Source organism: Boleophthalmus pectinirostris, unplaced genomic scaffold, assembly GCF_026225935.1.
Source record: "Boleophthalmus pectinirostris isolate CB_2022bp ecotype Guang Dong unplaced genomic scaffold, ASM2622593v1 HiC_scaffold_6, whole genome shotgun sequence".
Lineage (NCBI taxonomy): Eukaryota > Metazoa > Chordata > Actinopteri > Gobiiformes > Gobiidae > Boleophthalmus > Boleophthalmus pectinirostris.
In genome coordinates this window covers 9,915,976-9,927,997 of record NW_026571447.1, presented here as the reverse complement: position 1 = coordinate 9,927,997, position 12,022 = coordinate 9,915,976, and the positions used below count along the sequence as shown (strand labels likewise).

At 38.4% G+C, this 12,022-nt stretch overlaps 1 protein-coding gene and 1 pseudogene across 1 annotated transcript in view; one reads left to right on the top strand and one right to left on the bottom strand.

Annotated features, from left to right (window-relative positions):
• Positions 1–12,022, bottom strand: part of bbs9 (Bardet-Biedl syndrome 9) — a 302,584-nt gene that overhangs the window by 21,891 nt on the left and 268,671 nt on the right. The window lies entirely within an intron of this gene.
• Positions 2,896–3,012, top strand: LOC129411942 (5S ribosomal RNA; annotated as a pseudogene).

Genomic DNA, 12,022 nt, shown 5'->3' with positions numbered 1-12,022 from the left:
GGAGAAAAGCAGCAAGACTCCACTAGAAAAGTTACTCATTGCACCTTTACGTCAAGTTTGCACAACAATATATCTCTGTATTTCCTTTACAGATCCTTCCTAGTGTAACTATACAGGCCAGTACTAAATTGATAGATGAAGCTCTCGGAATTGAGTTCTACAATAAAGCTAAAAGTAAGTCTGTGCAATTAATTGAATTTTGATTGCAATTTCGATCTCCAAACTTATAATCAAGTTGAAATAATAATAATATATATATATATATATATATATATATATATATATATACAGAGATTGTAGAACAGCTGGATATATAGTTTATTTTGGATACATTTATGTTTTTGTATGCCTTATTTCATGTTCAATGTATATTTTATTCATTTTATGTTTTATACATCGTAAAATTAGCCAGGCTGGTGCCACCTAGTGCCTCCACTCAATTTCATTTCTCTCCAGTGACAAGGTCAGGAATCGGAATACCCTGAATGGTTTGCAAGAACCCTGGAAGTGCAAGTCCGGCCAGCCAATCAGTGAAGAGCCATACATTTTGTGTTGTCAATGATTCCCAAGATCGGGGATTTAAAGCCAGAACAAAGAGAATGTTTGGTGAATTTTATCAAGGTTAAAGACGTTATTGCCCTTCTTCCTACGCGATTTGGGAAAAGCTTAATATACCAGTTAGCCCCGTTAGTGGCGCATTACATATGTCCCGACCAAATAGCAGCGATCGGTGAAATGAAAAAAAGTACCCGTCTACCGTCGAGTAAATGAAATCTAACACTGCGAGCTCAGACGGTTTAGACAAAGTGAAACCGGCTGATGAATCAGGCTATCATAAAACTGCTCTAAGGTACATATTTGAAGCCTATATTTATTTTCAATTTGAAAGTTTTGTGTAAATTATCAATAACAAAGTGTTTTTTGAGCGAGAAATGCTGAATAAATGCATCATGTCACTAAAAAATAATCATTTGAATAGTCATAGTTTCAGTAATGACCAAAATAATCCTGATAATGATTTTTTCCATAATTGAGCAGCCCTAACTAAAAGTGATCGGAAAAAGATTGAATGTCGTGATGAATGTTTAAAACTGACTGACCAAAATGTTAAATCAATCTGAGAAATTAAACTGGGGGACAGTAGCTCAGCTGATAGAGTGAGCTGAAGGTTGGCGGTTCGAATAAACTCTCTCGACATAAACATCATTGGTAGATCGGGTAGAGCGGTTAGAACCACTGACCCACAGGTTGGCGCTGCGATTCCAGCTTCCACAGATGCGTGCTGTCATTGTACCCTTGGGCAAGACACTTAACCGACCTTGGCCCCTTTGTGTATTAATGTGCGTGTGATTGTGAGTGGTTCCTTGACGTAAAGAGCTCTGAGTGCCTTGAAAGTGGAAAAACGCTGTATAAAAATGAGAGCTTTTATTTTATTGCAACAGCGGGAGCCAGGCCAGATGGATTCTCGTGAGTTTGCGAACTGCACTGTAAGAACTCATCCTGTTGGCCTCGTTATTCCAAGAGTTACTGAGCCTGACACTGAGATAAATGTTCTATCCCTGTAATTTATATTTCAACATTTGTAGATTGTGGAAAGAAATGGGTGTTGCTCACATGTTTGTTGAAATTCACAATAGCTCCAACTGCCAGCTCAATTTTCTAAAACTAACTTTTCAAAGTAAGGTTTGTGGTGCTGATGAAATAAAACACCACCATTGTCAAAATATTGTGGCAACTACTGCGCATACAAAAACATTATAGTCCAAACAGATTTGAATCATAAAAGTCACTACATTTCCTCTCTAGTCCAAAGATAGAATACTATTGCCACTCAAACTATCAAGTTGACACAAGAAAGAACAGCAAACTGTCAAACCAGATTCACAGAGTTAGTATCTTTGACAGCCCAAGATATAAAAGACTTAAAAATGACGACTACTCTATGGAGATTTTTCAAGCATAAGCAATTAGCAATTCAGCTGCTAATCGCTATGTCAACTAAAACTGCAAAGCGTTCCCCGACACTCAGCAGTGTTTACTTTACCAGATATGTGTTGGAGCAATAGGGCACTGGAATTGCCAATTTCTACTGAACAAAAGACAAAAGGTAGCTGTAAAAACTACCACTTCATGACATCACAAGTTGGAACAGTGCATTTGAGCTTTAGAGATGTAAACAGATTAATAATAAAGGATTACTCAAATATGTGTGAATGAAACAAATCACAACTCTGGGTATGTTTTGAGGAGCGAACAACATTCGAAGAGTCAATTTTGTGTTCGTCACCTTGTCGTCGCTTGTTTCTATGGAGATATCACTACTCTGCCTTGAATGTTCCACAGTATGACATAAAACATTAAACTCTACATTTATTCAATTCTGATTGGTTTTATAGCTCAAAAATACCTAGAAAAACAGGCTGTGACTGTGAGCGGGGTTGTCCACCAAAAAAGTGCAGCTTTAAAGGGACAGTTCGAAATTTTGAACATAGGATCTCATTTCCTAGTGAGCCAGAACGTTGGAGACACTTCTTAAAATATTCCATCCAGTCCTTGTATTTGCAGAGGTCGCTGGTGCTAGGCTAGTGCATGTCAATAGCCATAGTTAGCCTGACACTAACATTCAAGTAAGTCTCAAGTCTTGGACCTCAAGTCCCAAGTCAAAGACAGGCAAGTCCAAGTTGAGTCTCAAGTTACTGGTCCATAAGTCCAAGTCATCTGCTTTGAGTCTTTAAACCAAAGTACCTAGATTTTTGCAATTTATATGACTTTTAAGAAAAATTATATTTATAAAATCATAGTATATTTATATATATGAGTATTTAAATAGTAAGTATATAAAAGTTGTAGAAATGTTAATTTTTCCTTTTGTAATGTCTTGACAAGATCTTTGTGTTACATGGCCATACCGGCTTGTCAAAACCTGATCCCATCAGATCTCAGAAGCTAAGCAAGGCCGGGCCTGGTTAGTACTTGGATGGGAGACACTGGGAAAATCAGGTGCCACAAGGAGGCGCCAGTCACAAAAACTGTTGTTGTTCCGTTAGTGTGCCCCAGGGCAGCTGTAGCTACGATAGAAGCTTACCACTACCGGGTATGGAGAAAAAGAAAAATTAATCTGTGAAAAGCGCTAAATAAATAAAGACTTACATACTTACTTGTGTGAATCATCACAATCAGAACAGAATGAATTCAGATTCCTCAAGTCAAGTCCCAAATCACTTACGTCCAAGTCGAGTCCCAAGTCTTAGTCCATTTTATCAAGTCTCAAGTCCTAAAAATAGTGACTCAAGTCTGACGCGAGTCCAAGTCACAACTTGCAAGTCCTCACCTCTGGTCACTGTTGGTAGAATAATGTTTGAAATAAAACTAACCTTCCATCACATGAATCGCCGCATGTTGAAGGACTATTTTCTTAGCAGCAGCAGAATTTTTCTTTGCTGGTAAGATAGGTGCTAGGTGATGCTCAGACATAAATCCTTCAAATACCTCTAAAATGATTCTATCAACACAGACATTCACATCGACAGTCTGGTGTAATAATAGATTTGCTTCGGGTGCTTTGTGGAGTGGGTAAGACTGTTTTTAGTGTCAGGCTAACTATGGCCATTGACATGCACTAGCTTAGCACCAGCAACCTCTGCAAATACAAGGACTGGGTGGAATATTTTAAAAAAGTGTCTCCACACGTCTCCAACACTCTGGCTCACTAGGAAATTCCAGACTGTCCCTTTAAGTCTGGCTGCTCTCCCATGTTTTCTCTTGGTATCACTTGGTATGTCAGGAAAGCCGCCGTTGTGTTTTCCATCACCGGGCCTAAGGAGTGCATTGCTAATCTCTCCTATGACACATATGTACCACTCCTGCTCACTCCCCACATGTGAACACAGCACCGCCAGCTCTGACCTTGGCCGAACATGGGGCCAATTATACCAGTATTTACAGAGATTTTCAGGGAGCGGAGGCGGGCTGTTATTCTTGTAGTTTCTTTGGTGTGGAGGGAGGAAGGGGATACACCCACGCTGGCACCTCGCTGGGGGAAGCCCTGTCTATTCCCAGCCCTAAAATCACCTCCGCAGGTATTGATTATAGAGAACTACTAAGGTGCAGATGGTTTTTAGAACTGACATGATCTTGTTTAGCTCAGTTTTATTCAGTTCCTCTGGGGATTATTCAGTATGATCTAGATATGGTCCATACCCTACTCACATTACTGTACTGAATAGACTTTTGGGAGTAATTAGGGCTGGGTATCTGTAAGAAGTTGCCGATACGATACACACCTCAATACATAGTCCACAATACCATACATATCTCGATACAGTGAACTTTAGATTCGATACACTATATTTTAAATCAAGGCTAAATCATGGCTGTGATACTAAAAGTCTTTGTTAAACCACTTCTTGTGCAAAGTTCATATGAAACAGAAGCACTTTAATCATCAAAAGACTGAAAATGTCAAATAAATAAGTTTTCTTCCTCTAAACAAACAACAAAATGTAGCACTGCAACAAAATGATTTAGTAAAATATACCAGAAATACTCTCGGCAATATATCGATACAGAACACTGACACTGTATTATCACATTAAACGATACGATATATATCGATACTTCAATATTTTGCACACCCCAAAGAGTAATTGTACTTTTTCTGCTCACTAGAACTTTAAACTTATTTATTAAAAGGTGCATTTTTTTTTCCACTTTTCTGGTCAAATACTTGTGTCCGTGGATAGTTTATTGCTTTGTCTCGAATGTGTCACAGTATGGTACTAAACCTTATCGTCATAGAGACCAAACCAGACCAAGTTACAAGTCAAATCTGTGGAGGCAACACGCTTACAGTTAGAATGCCTGTTTTTGTAATTATTTTTGAGCAGTAAAACCATCTGTAAATTAACAAATGTAGTAGCTGTTTAATGCCATACTGTGGAACATTCCAGGCAGAGGAATGACATATCCATAGAAACAAGCATGTGACAGACCCTTAACCAAAAAGTTACATAGTGCACCTTTAACTTTCAGGTTTGCTTATACAGTTGCATGAAAAAAAAGAGAAAAACTAGTTTAGTATTTTTTATGTATACTTTAACTTGAAGGAGACATATGTGTACAGTCAAACATTTTGTCAGAGAATCAGGAAGTGTGTGGTTAGCATGCTAGTTGTTAGCTTTATCGTGACGTTAAAATTCAACTCTGGTCTCTGGAGGTTGTGAAAAGCACTTGCACAAATATATGACAGTGAACAATTAGGACGCTCTGAATACAATAGGTGAGTGATGAATAACTTTGGACCGCTGTCAACAGTTTAAAATGAACTAGTGCTGTTTTCCACATTTTTCAGACAATAAAAGTCACGTACAGTGCCTTTAATTCAAAAGAAGTAATGATATTTTGGCAACAATAGCAGAGTCAAAGCCAGACAGCTGCAACCAATGTTTACAGAGCCACATGCAACCCTTAAGCCTAAAAACAAGCTGTCTGGTTGGGTCAAGAAGGAATGAAATTCGTGTCCACAAAACAACCTGCGTCTACTTACTACTTCATAACTCAATTTGGACATTTCCATCAAAGTTTAGATGTGGTCGGAACTCACCATACTTGCAGTATCTTTAAAGGTGCTATACCCGGTCTTAAAAATGTGTTTAAAAACAGTTTGCCGTGGTCCAGTTATACCCCTCTTACCTTATGCATTCCAACCATCCTATTTCTTCACCGCAATGAGTTTATAAGCACCTTTCACAACTGTCAGAGACCAGAGCGGTGTTTTGCCATCTCGGTAAAGTCAACAGCAACTATCATGTTAACCGTGCACCTCCTGATTATCTGACAATAAAATGCTTTAGAGCTTTTTAGCTGCAGACAGCACACAGCAGACTTGTTTTGACCTCAAGGACAAGACAAACTTTGCTCAAATACATGGAATACAAGGCGAGCACAATTTAACTAATCAAATTCACTCATTTTTGTAAACAAGAAAGAGTATATCTTTGTTTAGAATACAAATAACTGCAATTTAACTATGAAAATGTAAAGTCTTTTTCATCTTGACAGGACTGGACTTGACTGACTGCTAGTGTTTGTTTGCCAAGTGTTTTTTCTTTTTTTGTTGTTGTAATTTTGTGTGTGTGACAAAGACAAAGTGAAGAGAGAAGGGTGGATTGTGGAATTTTTTTTTCTTTTTTTTTTTGTCTATTTTAGTTTTCGTTGTGTATAAATTCAACATAAAAAAAGATAAAAAAAAGTAAAGTCTCAATTTTCAGAACAAGATGCCCAAGACGTGATTACTGCATAGTAAAAGATGCCATGTGTCTAAAAGTGATGACTATAGGGTTGGTTGATTAAGCTTGAACATTTCCATTATTTTAATCCAAGTATATTTTCACAGTTGTGCTCACTTGCATATTTTGGCGTTACATTTTGTCCAAACTTCAACTTTTAACTTTCTGGCGGTAGTTTTATCGCCTACTGTCATCTACTTGGTGTCTCCGTGAAGATACTATTGCTTTGACTGGAATGTTCCACAGTATGGCATTAAACTTATCCTATCCATGGAGACAAGCAGGCGACAGTCACAGGTCAGATCGGTGGAGAGGAAACCCAACTCACAGTAGTTCTGGCAGTTTCACACCTTTAATTGGATAAATGCAAAACTCTGAAACATTCCAGCCAAGCAAGAACATTTCCATCTTCACTGGTAGCAGATTCTCTTCTAGAAAAGTTCCACAGTGCCTCTTTAAAGCCCTACAGTCTTCGCTTTAGTAGTATTTTTCCACTGTGTTTAGTCCCCTGAGATGACACCTGCTCCGCGCTGGACACAACCACTCGGGGCTGTGTGAGTGGGAGGTTGGACGGCTGCGGTCGGGCCTTCGTTCCTCCCCATTTTCCTGGTCATTACCTCTGCCAAAGATACATTTCAGCTCACCACAGCACCAGCAGCTCAGGGAGGGGGTGGAGAGAGGAGGAAGTCAGAATAGATGGTCTGGATGTTTAAAATCATAGGAGTCAAATACAATGCCAAACAGAACTGGAGGATATGTAAGAATGGGCTGGGAATCAAACCAAGGACCAGTTTTATGTGAGGTGCCTCCACTGCTACTTTAGTTTATCATATTTTAAGACAGTAAAAATCAGGTGCACTATTAAGTTATAGGGACAAAGTACAATGGAAAATATAACTATACTGTATGTAGAAAAGGGTTCCTCGTGGTCTGGGAATTGAACCGATGACTAACTCGCTGTGAGGTGCTTTCACTGCTATTTCGCTTCACAGATTTTTATGTTTTTAAGACAGTAAACATCATGTACAGTGTTAGATTGTAGTAAACCAATACTTTGCCAAACTGAACTATGTAAGAAAGGATTCCTCATGCTTTTGGGAACTGAACCAATGACCATCCTACTGTGAGGATCTTGTACTGCGAGTTGTGTTTTTCACGTTTTTATAAGAGTAAAAATCATGTACAGTGTTAGATTGTAGCAAATAAATACAATGCTAAACAGGACTATATGTAAGAAAGGTTCAATCATGGTCTGGGAATTGATCCAACAACCATCTTGCTGTGAGGTAGTTCATTTTTTTGTGTGTGTTTTTATAACAGTAAAAATCATGTACAGGGTTAGATCATAATTAAATACAATGCAAAACAGATCTATATTTACAAAAGGGTTCCTCGTGATCTGGGAATCGAACCAATGACCATCTTGCTGTGAGGTGCTTCCACTGCTAGTTCATTTTGTGTGTGTGTTTGTTTTTATAACAGTAAAAATCATGAACAGAGTTAGATCGTAATTAAATACAATGCCAAACAGAACTATATTTAAAAAAGGGTTCTTTATGATCTGGGAATTGAACCAATGACCCTCTTGCTGTGAGGTGCTTCCACTGCTAGTTCTGTTTTTTTGTGTTTTTATAACAGTAAAAATCATTAACTGAGTTAAATTGTAATTAAATACAATGCTAAACAGAACTATATGTAAGAAAAGTTTAGTCTTGGTCTGGGAATCGAACCAATGACCATCTTGCTGTGAGCTGCTTTCACTGCTAGTTTTGTTTTTCCATTTTTATTTGAGTTTTACATCATGTACAGTGTTAAATTATAGGAATCAAATACTATATACAAGAAAGATTCCTCGTAATCTGGGAATCGAACCAATGACCTTCTTGCTGAGAGGTGCTTCCACTGCCAGTTCTGTTTTTTTGCATTTTTATTTGCGTTTTATATCATGTCCAGTGTTAAATTATAGGAATCAAATAATATATGTATAAGAAAGGGTTCCGTATGGTCTGGGAATCGAACCAAGGACCATCTCCGAGGACCATGAGGTGCTTCCACTTTCTCACTATGTCACAATTGTGAGATTTGTGACACGGTGATGCGATGCGATGTGAGATTTCTAATTTCCAAATTTAGAGGAATGTTTCAGGGCAGAACGACTAGAATGCTAACCAAGCACTTCCTGATTATTGGACAAAAAACAGTACATAATTCAATGCAGACAGTACACAGCAGGCTTAGTTGCCGGTGATAAAGATGAATGGGTTGTTTTGGGGTTTACTATCTTAAAAACGTAAAAAAAAAATAAAAATAAAAAACTAGTGATCCAAAGTAATTCCTACTTTTCACAACTTTCTGAGGCCAGAGCAGAGTTTGGTGCACTTCCTGATCATCGGGCAATAAAACACAGGCCACAGTTGACTTATTTTGACTTCTATCTGTAATAGGAAATACAAATAGTTCTCAAATACATGAAAAAAAATAAATAAAAATCATGCACCGTCCCTTTGAACATACGTGCTCTCAAATCATTTATAACATCAGAACCCAACACTACGTCACCCTCTCCTCCTCCCTCCCCTACAGCCCGCCCACCCACACCACTAAAATGCTGTACGCAAATTGTTGCCCGTGTCCTGTAATCAGACGGCCAAACAGCCAAGAACAAGGCCACCGCTGAGCCAGGACCAGAGGCGAAAACCCCAGTCACAACAATAGAAAGTTACACATCGAAATAAATAAGGCTAAAGCTAACCGAGCAATTATGGTGCACTTAACATGGCCCCGAAGACAATGCTTATTTGAGCAGTGGATAAGTACCCCAGTGGTGCATGGGATGATATGGGTGAGCTGGAGGGAGCAGTCGGTGTGGTGAATGGGCAGACAGGCGGTCACCAGGCTGCAGAACAAAGGACGGTGAAATTGGTCTACATCAAGAGACACTGGTAAAGACAGAGTTCTGATTGCCAGCCATTATGGAGAGACTTAGCGCATACTAGTTTCTGATTGAAAAAACAAATCCGGGTGACGTGAGGCTACTGCGACCTTGAAAGTTAAGACTGGATTAACAGATCAAAGTAAATATGTACTACTAGGTTTATTAAAAGTATCAAAAATCATATACTAATCGACAAAGATGGGGACTTGCAGGTTGTGACTTGAACTCGAGTCAGACTTGAGTCACTATTTTTAGGACTTGAGACTTGGGACTCGACTTGGACTTGACTCAGACTTGAGCCCTGTGACTTGAGAGGACTCGAGAAGCACTTTTAAATCTGAATTCTTTCTATTCTGACCATAATGATTCACACTAAGATCTTGTCAAGACATTTAAAAAGGACAAATTTGCATCTCTACAAACTGTATATACTCAACAAAACTGTATATACTCTACAAATACTCTAAAATATACTATGAATTTTTAAGTACAATTTATCTTAAATATCATATAAGTTGCAAAAATCTAAACTGTATTTGGTATTTTGGTTTAAAGACTTGAAATGACTTGAAGCTCAAAGCAGATGACTTGGTCTTGACTTGGACTTATGGGCCAGTGACTCGAGACTCGACTTGGACTTGCTTGTCTGTGACTTGGGACTTGACTCGGACTTGAGGTCAAGGACTTGAGACTTACTTGAGACTTGCAAAACAACGACTTGGTCCCACCTCTGCTAATCGATATTAAAACTAGTATCAAAACTAGAAAAGTTAAAAAAAAAAAAAGTTTAAAAGTTACATTAACAGGACAGAAATGAACCTTTCCTGAGCTGTAGATAAGTATAAACCCATGGACCACTATGGAACCTACCTGGACAACTGAAGGCTTACACAGATATAAGCCCACATTGTAATATAAAAGAAAGTACAATGAATGTAACAATACCTGAAATATAGTGATATCGTATCGTCAAAAGCCTCACAATAACATCAATATATCAAATCACAAGTTCCTTTGCTTAAATACACGGTTTTATAGTAGCAACAGCTTATAAACATCTGGAACTACATTTCCCACGATTCATTTCAGTGCAAACAACATGAAGAGATATGTTTTTTATTTGAATTCTTGGGATTATGACAAAAATAATTCACACCAAAATCTTGTCAAGGTATTTTAAAAGCGAAAAAGTGTCCTATCTACAATTATATTAGCCTCTCCAAAATATCGCAATAAATAATATTGTACCGGGAGATTTGGAAATCATTGTTGAAAATCAAATTCTATTGTCTAAAGAAATTATTTTTAATTATTGTGGTATCAGAATCTGTATTGAGCATTGAGTGTATTCCTTAGTATCGAAATCGTGACATTGTAATATCATGACAATACGAAAACATAATCTTCTAAACTTCTACAATCTTTAACTTTCAGGTCCTGACAAGAAAGAATCAGATACAGGGCAAAGGAGACAAAGTGAGTTTTCATCATGTCTTGGAGATAGAAAGAGGAGCTTGTTTACAGGAAAGACCTTGGCGTAGAGCAGCTAAGCAGAGGGACCTGTCCTGTTTGACCAGCCAAGACCACACGCTTTTACAAGATGGATGACCTGGAACTGTCTCCCGTCTCCTAAATTTACAATGGTCATGATTGACAAGTAGAAAAACACATAAAACAAACAAAAAAAAGGAAGAAAAAAGAAACTCTTACGTACAGAATCTGAGTAAAAATAAGTTCTAGATTTGAATGTGAATGATACAAACTTATTTTTGTAGAGGAGTTGTCTTTCATGCAAGAGAGACACATGCTATAAATCAGCAGATGTGATTGGAACATCCCAGAGATGAACTATTGTCCACTGCTGTCCAAAACGTTGACATATGAAGTGATATGTCAAAGTTTTGGACAACAATATGTCACAGAGTTCCAGCGCTTGAAGAGGTCTGGACCCGGACTGTCCTGCATTCAGACAGAGAGTAAAGATGCAGTCACACGAAGTCTTTTGAACCCTGCTGCACAACTCAACAGAGTCACGGCAACAAAACTGTCTCTGCCCACATCCTTATTGAAGGTAAGCACGGATTCAATGTTTGTTTTGGAGTTTTTTTCACTGGTTTCCTCGTATGAGTAACATCTGACAGTTGTGTGCATACATGAGCAACTGTGCCGTGCTTTGCAACACTTCCTAGCCTGATTCATCAGACGGTTTCACTTCATAGAAACAGTCTGACCTCGCAATGTCAGAATTCATTTGCTCAACGGTAGGCGAGTACTTTATTTTATTCAACCAATCGCTGCTATTTAGTCGTGACATATGAAATGCGCCGCTAACAGGGCTAAATGGTATATTAAAGGGACAGTTCGGAATTTTGGACATAACTAAAAACAGTCTTACCCACTCCACAAAGCACCCGAAAGCAAATCTGTTATTGCACCACACTGTCTGATGTGAATGTCTGTGTTGATAAAATAATGTTTGAAATAAAACTAACCTTGCATCGCATGAATCGTCACATGTTGAGGGCCTATTTTCTCATATATCAGTCCACTGCTGCCAAACTTTCTATCAGGAAATACAACTCGCTGCTGCTGCTCAGACATAAATCCTTCAAATGCAAGGTTGGTTTTACTTCTAAAATGATTCTATCGACACAGATATTGAGTCTGACGTTATAATTGTTTTGCTTCGAGTGTTTTGTGGAATGGGTAAGACTCTTTTTAGTGGCAGGCTAACTATGGCCATTGACATGCGCTAGCCTAGCACCAGCGACCTCTGCAAATATCAAGGACTGGATGGAAT